Consider the following 13,060-nt stretch of genomic DNA (forward strand, 5'->3'; position numbering starts at 1 on the left):
AATATCTTTTGATTATCAATGAAAAGTTTCTTTGTTTTTACATTCCAGTGATTTTATTTTGTCGTTTTATTCATCTGAATCGTTTGAAATATTCTTTTTGATGTTATGACAAAAAGGGGGAGAAGATAAATGATAAATGATTTGATTAATCTATCAGTTGCTGGGTAAAGCTCCCACACATTTTCTAACAAGAACTACAAGTTCTATATGGTTTAAGTGTTTTGCAGATATAAAGAAGTGAAGAGAATCTTCAAAGCAAACACAAGAAGCAAAACCATAAGAAGTGTTATTCTGTAAAAAGAATAAGCTCATGGAAACTGAAGCAAGCTGAGTGCTGTCAAGCTTCAGAAATCAGAAGCAAGAAAGAAGAATGAATCAGAAGCACTGATAATAGAATTTGATCCATATTTGTCTATTTGCTTTGACAAAATTCTATTTGCTCTGATACATTATTTTAGCCTATATGGCTCTGATACATATCATGTGTTCGAATATACATTTTATGTTCTGACTCGTTCATGCTGACTTTTGTCGTTTAGTTTTTGTTCTGTAACATTTCAGGATGTAGAGATGCTCTGATGATGCTCTGGTACATTCAACAATGTTCTGATACAAATCTAGCATGAAGTGATGTTGGTAGAAATTCAAAGCTCTGAAGCTATCCGAGGGAAGCAGAAATCAGAAGCTGTGAATGTTCTAAAGATCCAGAAAACTCAAGTTCTGAAGCTGTCCTAAATGGAAGCAGAAATCAGAAGCTGTGAATGTTCTGAAGATCAAAGAAATTCAAGTTCTGAAGCTGTCCTAAATGGAAGCAGAAATCAGAAGCTGTGAATGTTCTGAAGATCAAAGAAATTCAAGTTCTGAAGCTGTCCTAGATGGAAGCAGGAATCAGAAGCTGTGAGTGTTCTAAGGATCTAAAGAAACTCTAGTTCTGAAGCTGTCCAATGGAAGCAGAAGTCAGAAGCTATGAATTCTCTGAAGACAGAAGCTTATATGATCGTCTCTACCGAAATAATAAGGGAAGTCTTTTATTAAAGTTCTTCGAGTATTTATTTCAGGGGGAGATTATTTATCTCAGGGGGAGATTGTTAATCTCAGGGGGAGACATATTCATATGCTTATGCTATAGCTGTGTAATTTGTCTTTTGCCGTCTGCTCTTTCTGATCGCAAATTCATATCATTTATATATGTTTTTATCATCATCAAAAAGGGGGAGATTGTTAGAACAAGATTTGTTCTGATCAATTATCTTAGTTTTGATGATAACAATAATATGAATTTTGCTTAAGATAATATGGTACTCTAATCCAATGCAATTTCCTTTTCAGGAAATATATAAAGAGTACGCATAATTCAGCGCTCAGAAGCTTTGTCTCAAAGGGTTCAGCATGCAACATCAGAACATGGTCTGGCAAGACATCAGAAGATGGTCGAAGCAGAATCAGAACATGGGTCTATGGAAGCATCAGAAGAACATGAGATCAGAAGCACTGAAGTTCTGATGGTATCACGCACAGAAGCACTTCAAGGTCAGAAGATCAGAAGATGCTTTGCACCAAGCTGTTTGACTCTGATGATATTCAAACGTTGTATTCACAAACATCAGATCAGAAGGAAGTACAAGTGGCAAGCTACGCTGACTGACAAAAGGAACGTTAAAAGCTACTAAAGGCAACGTCAGTAGACACAGCGTGAACAAGGCTCGAGGTAGTTGACAAAAGCGTATAACATTAAATGCGATGCTGTACGGAACACGCAAAGCATTAAATGCACTCAACGGTCATCTTCTCCAACGCCTATAAATATGAAGTTCTGATGAGAAGCAAGGTTAACGATCCTGAACAAAACAACTCATATTAACTTGCTGAAACTCTGTTCTACTCAAAGCTCAGAATCTTCATCTTCATCAAAGCTCACTACATTGCTGTTGTAATATATTAGTGAGATTAAGCTTAAACGTTAAGAGAAATATCACAGTTTGTGATTATAGCTTTTAAGAAGCAATTGTAATACTCTTAGAATTGATTACATTAAGTTGTAAGGAACTAGAGTGATCGTGTGGATCAGAATACTCTAGGAAGTCTTAGAGGTTATCTAAGCAGGTTGTAACTAGAGTGATCGTGTGGATCAGAATACTCTAGAAAGTCTTAGAGGGTATCTAAGCAGTTGTTCCTGGAGTGATCAGTGTGTGATCAGAAGACTCTGGAAGACTTAGTTGCTGACTAAGTGGAGAACCATTGTAATCCGTGCGATTAGTGGATTAAATCCTCAGTTGAGGTAAATCATCTCTGCGGGGGTGGACTGGAGTAGTTTAGTTAACAACGAACCAGGATAAAAATAACTGTGCAATTTATTTTTATCTGTCAAGTTTTTTAAAGCCACACTTATTCAAACCCCCCCTTTCTAAGTGTTTTTCTATCCTTCAAGATGTGCTTATCATTCGAATAGCCCTGGTCATGATACAGAAGATTGTTGGCAATTAAAGCACAAGATTCAAGACTTAATTGACGACAAGATCATTGACTTCAACTCACCTGAGAAGCCCTACATGGCTAATGTTGTGCACAACCAGAAAGGTCGAGATAAACGCAACCAGCAGGTTGGGGGAGTTCTAATCTCCACACCAACATCACAACCACAACGTAAACATAACGCGCCTAAAAGACAATTCACAAAGATCAACATGACTTTGGCTGAAGCGTTGCAACAGATGCTGAGGAAAGGGCTAATTACTTTGAGGGATCCTCCTCGGAATCCTAACACTTTGTCTCATCAGTATAATCCTAATGCAAGATGTGCTTATCACTCCGACAGCATTGGACATGACACTAATGATTGCTGGCCATTAAAGAACAAGATCCAAGATATGATCGATGCTGGTGAAATTGAATTCCTTCATCGCAAGACTCCTGTAGTGATCACTACTCCCAGGCACAATCACGACAAGACTGATTAATGTCTGAGTGGATGAACTTTTAATCATTAGCTTTACTTTCATTTGCAATTTCTATTCTATTTGTTTAAACATTCGACTTATGATAGACATTATCTGTCTTAATAATCATCATCAGTGCATTGCATATGTTTGTCTTGAATAAATTATTTCATTATCACTGATTTTAAATTATGTCTTTACTTTGCATATGTTTTGTGATACTCAACTCATGCTAAGTTGTAAGCCTTTTAAGGGAGGATGACGAAAACGATATCGCAACCTCATGTAGTATGCTTTTGAGCGGACTATGCTGACGATGTACAGGCATTGTTTCAATTCCTAAACAATGGAGATATAAGGATGTTAATCCGTCGTCAACCCCTTTTGAGCCTAAAAAGTAGAAGTTTCTTTCTTGTACTAATTAAAACCCTTTATCATAACCTGAGGCAGGGTAATTACTCAGTTAACTCAGTTATGCTAGCCGTTGCTTATACAAATAGTGGTGGATTCCCGTATTCATTAAGTCAGGAAATCGACATCTATTAAAAGAAAAAAGCTATTAAGTCAAAACCTATGAAGGAGACTTATCAAATTGAGACATCCCGCTGACTGTAATTTCAAAAATAAACAGTTCAGGCAAAAGTTAGGGATAACAAAGTCAAAAAGGAGGTTGCTAAAAATCCTCGAAAAAAGAAAACATCTAAAAAAGAGGTCACTGCAAACCCCCAACAAAAGCAAAAAGAATTACAAAGAAGGACGAATGACTGTCCAAATAAACTTCTGGTGCTTCAACCACCATCAAATATCAATGTTAATACTTCAAGCTGTGCTAAAGCCGAAACGCAAAGTTAACTGAGCATAGGATCGAAGAACATTACGAAGATTGGGATGGGTATAAATAAATTTTTGAGCCATTATCCTTTGTTTCTTAAACTGTGAACCAAGCCACGCTACAACCCTTGAAAGTCCTAACTGAAGCATGGTTAGTTCGAAAGCATATTGTCACAACAAAGGTATCCCGACTCCTTAAAGGTTTACCAAGAATGCTGAGTCGATATCCTGTTTTTTACAAACATCCCGTTTTTATAAACATCATGCTTTTACATCTCCTGTTTTAATGTTTTTCAAAAACTCAAGACAAACGTATGCATTGCGTCTCATGAATTCATTATTAAACATATTCTGCTACATAATTTCAACTGTTAGCATCAGAAAGAACTTGCACAGGGTATGACTAATGACTCAAATTTATCCCGACCAACAAAGATTACTCCAAAGAAGCAATGTCTCCTACATATACAAGGGGCATGGTACGTTTTGCCCAATCAATTTGGGGCAATCAAGTCAAGACTCCAAGAATCTCTCAAATGACAAACAGTCAAAGGCATATATCCCAAGTGGATTTCAAACTATTCCCCCGATCAATCTGGGGCAATCAAGTCAAGATTTCAAGAATATCTCAACGATGCCAAAACAATTAGGGGCATGCATCCAAGTAGATCTGAAGCTACTTCTCAACCAACATAGGACATTGTCTTAGGCCTATGATTACTAGGGGCATGTCGCCCATAGTGCACATCTCATAAAGTCCTCGCGAGGCGAATCTTTTCAAAGTTCCTACTAACAGGGGCAAATCTATGCAAGTCCAGTTTGACATCTTGACCAATACTCAGTGGTGTGTCCTAATCAAACCCAGGAATGGTAGTTACTATAATATTAGGGACAACTTTCAAGACACCCATGTCTCCTCACAGAGTCGGGTTCACAAGATCATATCCCCACAGAGTAATCATTAAGAAGATATCTTCAAATGCTCTCGTCCCGACAAAGACATGGCTCCCCAACAGAGTTTACATCTTCAACATTGTCGGTTCCCCGACACTTTGCTCTTCTCCAACATGGGTTTCTAATACTTTTTATCCCCAATCAGGGTACATCAAGATCAATCATTCAAGTCGCTTTCATCCCCAAGCAAAAATCATAAATCTCCAGCTGGGCATCTTTAGGACAAGATCAGACAACAAAATCACAAGGACATAGAGATTTATTTTCTCAATCAAGACGACATAAATCATATTCACATATCATATGTCATAAACATATTCATACATTGCATACAGTACCTCATAATGAATTCATACATAACACGTAAGTTTCTCATTTATTTTGAGAGACTCGTTGCATAATACATGCATCATGACATTGCATAAAGACTAACTTTACCTCTTGCAGGGTACAAGTACAAGCAGATGAATAAAATCTCTAATTTTCAAAGATCTAATTCAGTTACTACGAACAGTACTGACACGATCGACTCTCAGAGATCTAATTCCATCATCACGAACGGTGTGGACACGATCAATTACCTCCTCAGTCTAATTCAGTTACTACGAACGGTACTGACACGACAAGAGATCTAATTCTATCATCACGAACGGTGTAGATACGATCGTCTTTCCAAGATCTAATTCAGTTGCTACGAACGGTACTGACACGATCAACCTTTAAGGATCTAATTCTATCATCACGAACGGTATAGACATGATCATCTTTCCAAGATCTAATTCAGGTATTACGAACGGTACTGACACGATCAACCTTTAGAGATCTAATTCTGTCATCACGAACGGTGTAGACACGATCATCCTTCCCAAGTCTAATTCAGTTACTACGAACGGTGCTGACACGATCAATTTCCAACAAACACTTCTCAACATACTAAGCCCCTTCAACCTAACGCACGGTTTTCCAGACATCTACGGATGCAAATTGGATTTAGTCTAACGCACGACTCATCCTTCAGCCTAACGCACGGTTTTCCAGACATCTACGGATGCAAATTGGATTTAGTCTAACGCACGACTCATCCTTCAGCCTAACGCACGGCTTTCCAGACATCTACGAATGCAAATTGGATTCAGTTTAACGCACGAATCATCCTTCAGCCTAACGCACGGCCTTCCAGACATCTACGGATGCAAATTGGATTCAATCTAACGCACGACCCGTCCTTCAGCCTTACGCACGGCCTTCCAGATCTCTACGGATGCAAATTGGATTCAGTCTAACGCACGACCCGTCCTTCAGCCTAACGCACGACCTCCCAGATATCTACGGATGCAAATTGGATTCTAGTCTAACATACGACTCATCCTAAGTATATCCTTCAGATACGGTCTAACATACGACGTATTCTGGCTCTCAAGTCTATCAAGCCGGATGGCATCTTTATGCCCATCTCCAATAAACTCTCTCTCCAGGCCTAGATGACATCTTTAAGCCCATATCCAATAAACTTTCTCTCCAGGCCTAGATGGCATCTTCAAGCCCATCTCCGACAAAAGTCCCTACTTCAGCTAGGGCAAATTCCTGGATATTCTAGTGTTCAATCCTCTTCTATCTTCAGATCCCGACAGGCACACATGCCAGTCTACATCTTCAAATATAAGAAAATTGAACAGGGGCAGCTGTCATACCCCAAAATTTGCCCATACCATTTCTCTTGTTCAAATTCAAAATCAAGGCACAATGTTCAAAGACACCCTCTCCAGACAAGGTTCAAGAACTAGGGTTTTGTTGTTCTGAGGAAAAATCAATGGATCAAAAGCTCCAACACATTTCATATGGTCTATGAATCCCACACTACTTCCATGACAAAATACAGGTCTCAATTCAAAGAGTTGGTCACTCAATTGCTCAGAAATTCAACAATCTACTAGTTTGACCTAAAAGTCAACTGTGTTCAAAGTACAGTCAAAACTCCTAATTTTTTGTCAACATCCTTATTTTGAAGTATCATTCACCATTTGATCAAGTATTGATCATGATTCATCAAGGAAAGATCAGAAATCAACAAATTCAAAAGTTTCTAAATTAGGGTTTCATAGGAAAAGTCAACCCAACTTTGACTGATCATATCTCCCTCATACGTTATCAGAAATTCCTCAACCAAAGCCTATTATCAACCAAATATTTGGCTCACAACATGATCCTAACCTCACATAAGGCCTATAAGTTCATTCCTTAAATTTATATTATTTTATTCATTTTATTTTGAAATTTATTCACTAAAATTCAATTTAAAAATAAATAAATAATAAGGAAATATCTAGGGGATGCTTGCATTTATTTTTTGAAACAAATCTTGAGCATACAATTAACATTGCATCTAAAGATTTCGTATGGCTTGAAGATTGAGAAGAGTTAGGCAAAAAATAGAAAAATTGGAATTTGATTTTCAATCAAATAACTACCATTCCAATCATTGATTCTTTCCTTTTTTGTTAACCTAGATGAGCTGCTATATAAAGATAACCATCACAAGCATGAAGCGGGATTTTTTGGCTGCATCCCGAGTGCTATTCTCAAAAAGAAAACGTGAAATCAAGAGAGGTAGCAGAAGAAGTTGGAGACGGATTCAAGCCAAACAAAGCCTCTCAATCAACTCTTTGAAGCTTCTTGGACGCAATCGAATCCTCATCATCGATCTGACTGCACTCGAACGTACCTAAATGTTCACGTTTTTGAGCTTCAAAACTTTTAATATGAATTCATTCATACGCTTATTATGAATCAAGTTTGGATATATATTTGTGTGTAGAATTCTGTTTACAAGCTTTCTGTGCCGTTGGATTTGAGTTTCGTTGCAGGTTTCGTGAGACACCATGGCTAGGTTTCAAGAGTTATGAAATTAGGGATTTTGATTAGGGACGATTTTAGGACAAATTAACGAGCTTAATGGATTCGCAAGGCTTCCTATAGTTAATCTGGATAATTTTCATGTGTTTATTGACATCAATTTGCAGGTTTGATCATGGAGGGGCTATGGCAACGCTGAGCAACCGTAGGCAAAAGTGTTGCCTAATCTCAGAAAGCTCAGTGGAGAAGACGAAGGCCAGCGCGCTTTCTTTTCAAATTTAAATTATGTTTTCGCTCATATTAACTTTCTTCATATGCCAACTAACAACGCGCAGCACACATGGCAACGCTCTCATTCCCTTCACCGCGAGCACCTGGGTTCGAGTCCAGGACAAGGCAATGTTTTTTTTTCTTTCTCACATTTAGTTGTTAAATCATCCGGTGTGCACGCTCAGCATGCACGTGTGGTGCGCCCGCTCATCTCAACCATACAATCTCTGCAGCACCGGATCTGATGGTTCTTACAAGCGCAACCTATGATGGAACTTCAAGACCTCACCACACTGGATCATAGAGCTAAGTTTCTTTTCCTTTTGTGTATTTTTTATTATTTATTTAAATTAGTTTTAACTATTTATTTCTATTACTATGTTTAGTTATTTTTTTTCCTTTTTTCTTTTAAAATCCTTTTACTTAATAATGAAAATTTTTTTTTTTACTTAAGTAAAATTAAGTTTTTATTTATATATTTAATAATTAACTTAAATTAGATTAATTTAATAAAGATGTTTAATTATTTAATTTTAATTGATTAAGGTTAGGTAATTTAATCAAAAGCATATTTTTGTCTATTTAATTAATTAGGTTGAAAACCAATAATTAATTAATTTAGATTTTTATTTTATTAACCATGGTTAACTTGTGCCCTAACCAAGGTTTACGAGGATCATTCCTACACTGAAAAAATACTTCTTTGTGCATTTTTTCAGGGTTAGCAACAGGGTTTCATCCGACTGTGCGCCACGCCTATTATGAAGCTAAGTCCCGATTTTATTTTCATTTGAATGTTTATTTGCCTTATTAATTTGTTATTAGGGTTAAAACCTTGAAAGTCAATGAACTCTTTTGCACTCACTCATTTTGCCTCTTTTTGCCTATTTTTCAGGGTTAACCCCGAGGCTACCTCCGACTACGAACCATATCAGATCAAATCAAAAGCTAAGTCTTATTTTATGTTTAAGTATTTATTTTGCCCTCTTTTATCAAATTAGGTTTAGCCCTAATTGTCATTGAATTGATAATACACTCACCTCTTCGTGTTTATTTTTTCCTTTTCCAATTTTTCAGGGTTAGCTAACCGCCAAAGCTCAATAATCGGTAACCCTAAAACCCTGATTTACTTTCTGTAATTATTACTTGTTTAGACCTATTGGACTATTGATCCGCTGGTTTCTTTTTCCCCTTCCCCATATTATTGTGTGGTTAGTAATCTTAGGGAGTGCAAGCCCTGAACTGAATTAGCATCAATAATTATAAGATAAAATTTCTGAATTAATCACATGATTGTTGCACCCACGCACTCTTTTTTGGTAACCTCTCTTGTTGCCTGTTGCTTGTTGCCTGTTGCCTTGTTGCCTTGTGTGTTTTGCAGAATAGCCATGTCCCTCGAATACGAGGATACCTCAGCCATGTTGCCTCGACTAATGCAAAGATCATAAGTCCCTAATGATGCTGCCTTCGATACACTAATATGATCTCGTCCCTCGGAAGTTGCCTACGAAAGGCTGAGGTATCCTCTGGTTGCCTAAACGAAAGGCTATTCTGATCCTTCCCCTAGACTACCTGCCCTTCCATGGCATGGGACAGTCTTGTGGCGAACGATAATTCGACGACCCTTCAACCTCCAAATCAAAGGACTTCCTTCCCCTCCTATGGCAGGGATAGCCCTGAAAGGCTAAAAAGAACATGTTTCATCTAACCAGGTAATTTGCCCCTAATTGCTTTGCTCTGGTTTAAAAATCTTTTTCTAATCTTTTTTTCTAAACCCTCTCAAGGCTACGCTCATTTACGAGCTAAAGTCCTTGTTTCTTCTTCTTCTACATATCTAAAAAACTTTTGGCTTCAAAACTAAAGAGCAAAGCAATTAAGAGCCCATGGAAAACCATGGATGCAAAGGGTGCCTTACACCTTCCCTTTGCATAAATTACCCCCCGTAACTCAAATTCTTTAAAAAAAGGTTTTTCCTTTTCTTTTAGCCTTTCTGTTAATTTGGATAAAATAAAAGTCGGTGGCGACTCTTGCTTACCGCGACATTTCGATAAAGTCAGTTCACCGTATTACATAGGGTAAAGTATGTTCCTTTTGTCAATGTAGCACAATCCTTGATTGATTGCGTACTACCTTCGCACTAAAGAGAAAAGTTAGCATAAACATAAGCGGTTAAGAATTGAATTTGCCTCGAGACGTGCTACAGGAGCATACGTCTCCTCATAATCAATATCTTCCTCTTGATTATAGCCTTGAGCTACCAACCTAACTTAGTTTCTAGTAATAACTCTGTTTTCATCAAGTTTGTTACGAAAAACCCACCTAGTGCCATTTACTTGATGTACTCCCGGATGAGGGACAAGGTCCCATGCATCATTCCTTTTAAAACTGGTTTAATTTTTCTTGCACGACCATTAGCCAATGCACATCAAGTAATGCGTCCTTTGTGTTTTTCGGCTCAACTTGTGAAACAAAAACAGAATGATAACCGAAGTTACTTATCTTGGAGCGTGTTGTAACGCCCTTTGAGATGTCACCTCATATGTTGTCAATTGGATGATCTTTTACGTTTGTCCAGGCCTTTGGAAGTTATTCGTTGCTTGAGATGTTTTCTTTCTCGACACTATCATGAGATTCATCTTTCTCTTCCTTTTCTTTGACAATATCTTCAGTAGATGGGCCTGCACTATCGAAAGAGATACCTTTCTCGACACATTTTGAGTAAGATTCATCAAAGGACACATGAACTGACTCTTCAACAATAAGTAGTCTTATTTATAAATCCTATATGCCTTACTAGATTGAGAGTAACCAAGAAATATGCCTTCGTCCAAGTTTTAGCATATAAATGTAGTTTACTCATGTGTCATTAAACACAATGTCTCTTTTCTTAATATGTTCAATTGTGCAACCATAATTTGTGAAAGTTACTTTGAGATCTTTGTCGCACAATTGACTAATACTTAAGAGATTATGTTTAAGACCTTCTACTAGTAAAAACATCAGATATTGTTGTGGTAGATGGGTTACCTACACTTCCTTTACCAAGTATAGCTCCCCGATTGTTATATTCATAGGTGACATACCGCTTCTTCTTTGCATGAAACTCAACAAAAAGTGATATGTCTCCTGTCATGTGTCTTGAACATCCGCTATCAAGGAACCACAACCTTTCGGCAATGTCAAGACACTTTTCCTGCAAAATTAATTTAGAGTGGAAGGTCCCCAATCTTCATTGGGTCCTTGGTAGTGAGTACATAAATTGTTGCACTTAGGAAACCATTGAAATACTCCTTTAGGAACTAAAAACCTCCTAAATTTGCATTTTTCAATGGTGTGTCCCTTTTTGCAACAATAGTGACAAGTGATGTGATGAGAATATGCTGTTTTGCTGGTTGATACTTTTGGTACAAAAGAATATTTGCTATATAAAGGAGTATACGATCTTTTGAACTTATTAGGATCAACCGCAAAAGTAACTTTTGGTTGTAGAGCCTTATCTAATTTGGCCTTTAGATCTCTTACTTGTTTTTTCCAAATGTGACATGTCTCACAACCAAACCATGATGGAGGGTCTTCCTCAATATCATTCTTTTGAATATCTAACATAGATTGTTTTAAAGCTTCCATATCCTTTTCGGTCTTCTCAACTTTCGATTCAAGATATGAAGAAAATTTCTTATTTGAGGCCAAAAGTTTGAAAGCTTCAATTGCATCTCTATGTAGTTCTTCAAAAGCTAATTTTAATTGAGCATGAGATACCTTATCTACAAGTTCAGGTTTAAGATGACTTACACGTTTCTTTTTCTTGTGTTGATGAGCCATAAGACATAAGTTTGCCGATTCTTCTTCATCGCTTGATGAGTCTTCACTTGAGGAATCACTTTCCCATGCTATATAAGCTCTTCTAGGCTTGTTGTGACTTTTGCTTTGATTCTTGTCTTTCTCCTTCTTGAGATATGGACAATCCGGTTTGTAATGACCATCTTTGCCGCAATTGAAACAAGGACCTTTGGATTTTCCTTTATTGTTATCATCTTGTTTGGACTTGTTGAATTGCTTCCTATAGTTAATCATGCTTTTGCCGGAGTGTTTTGCTCCATTTTTCTATATGTACTTGTTGTATCTTTGCACGAACAGTCTCATTTCCTCATCATCCAAATCTTCCTCATCACTAGTATCACTATCCTCTTGCTCTTGCTTTGAGGTCTTGGAGCTTGAAGACTTTAGAGCTATTGACTTCATCTCTACCTCTTTCTCCATGTTCTTATCTTTCTTTACCTTTTTCTCATGCATGTCAAGGCATTTAAGATGTTGCTCATGTTCTTCAAGTTTACCAAAGAGAGTGGTGATGTCTAAGGTATTTAGAACATTTGCTTCCTTTATGACTGTAACCTTGGGTTGCCATTCCCTGTTTAAACATCTTAAAACTTTGTTAGTAGCATTTGCATTGGAAACAGGTCTATCAAGAGAATTTAAACGATTTATAAGATGTACGAATCTCTTTTGCATATGTTCAATGGATTCACCATCTTCCATACGAAAGAGTTCGAACTCTTGAGTTAACGTATTGATTCTAGCTAGTTTGACATCATTCGTGCCCTCATGTGCAACTTGCAATGTGTCCCACATAGCTTTAGCGGATTTACAATGGAAACACGATAGTATTCATGAACTCCTAGAGTTGGGATTAGAATATTTCTCGCTTTCCAATTGTATCCATATTTCTTTTCATCTTCAGCATCCCAAGTATTTTCTGGTTTAGGAAGGACAGCACCAGCTGCATTTGTTATGGTAATTTTAAAGGGACCATTAACAATTGATGTCCAAATGTTCCTATCAATGGCATTGATATGAACGCACATACAATCCTTCCAATAGCCATAGTTTTCACCGTTGAAAACTGGAGCTCTATTGTGAGCCCCTTTAGGTCCGGAAGCCATTTTTCCATTAAGTGTTTCACGTAGCACGGAATAAACCAGAGCTCTTGATGCCACTTGTTAGACGCTAGGCTTTAGGATCTAGAGGGGGTGAATAGACGCCTCAGAATTTTTCGGATTTTTCTTAAACTTAGGCGAAAGCGTTCTGGGATCGACTCGCATCTATTCCGAACCACTGTTGAAAGAATCGAATATGTGTTTAAACCACAAAATAATTATGAATTAAAGATGAAAACAGTTTAGAGAATCAACCGGTTAAGCTAATGTAAATCGTTTAAC

Source organism: Vicia villosa, unplaced genomic scaffold (genome assembly GCF_029867415.1).
Source record: "Vicia villosa cultivar HV-30 ecotype Madison, WI unplaced genomic scaffold, Vvil1.0 ctg.003920F_1_1, whole genome shotgun sequence".
Taxonomy (NCBI): Eukaryota; Viridiplantae; Streptophyta; class Magnoliopsida; order Fabales; family Fabaceae; genus Vicia; species Vicia villosa.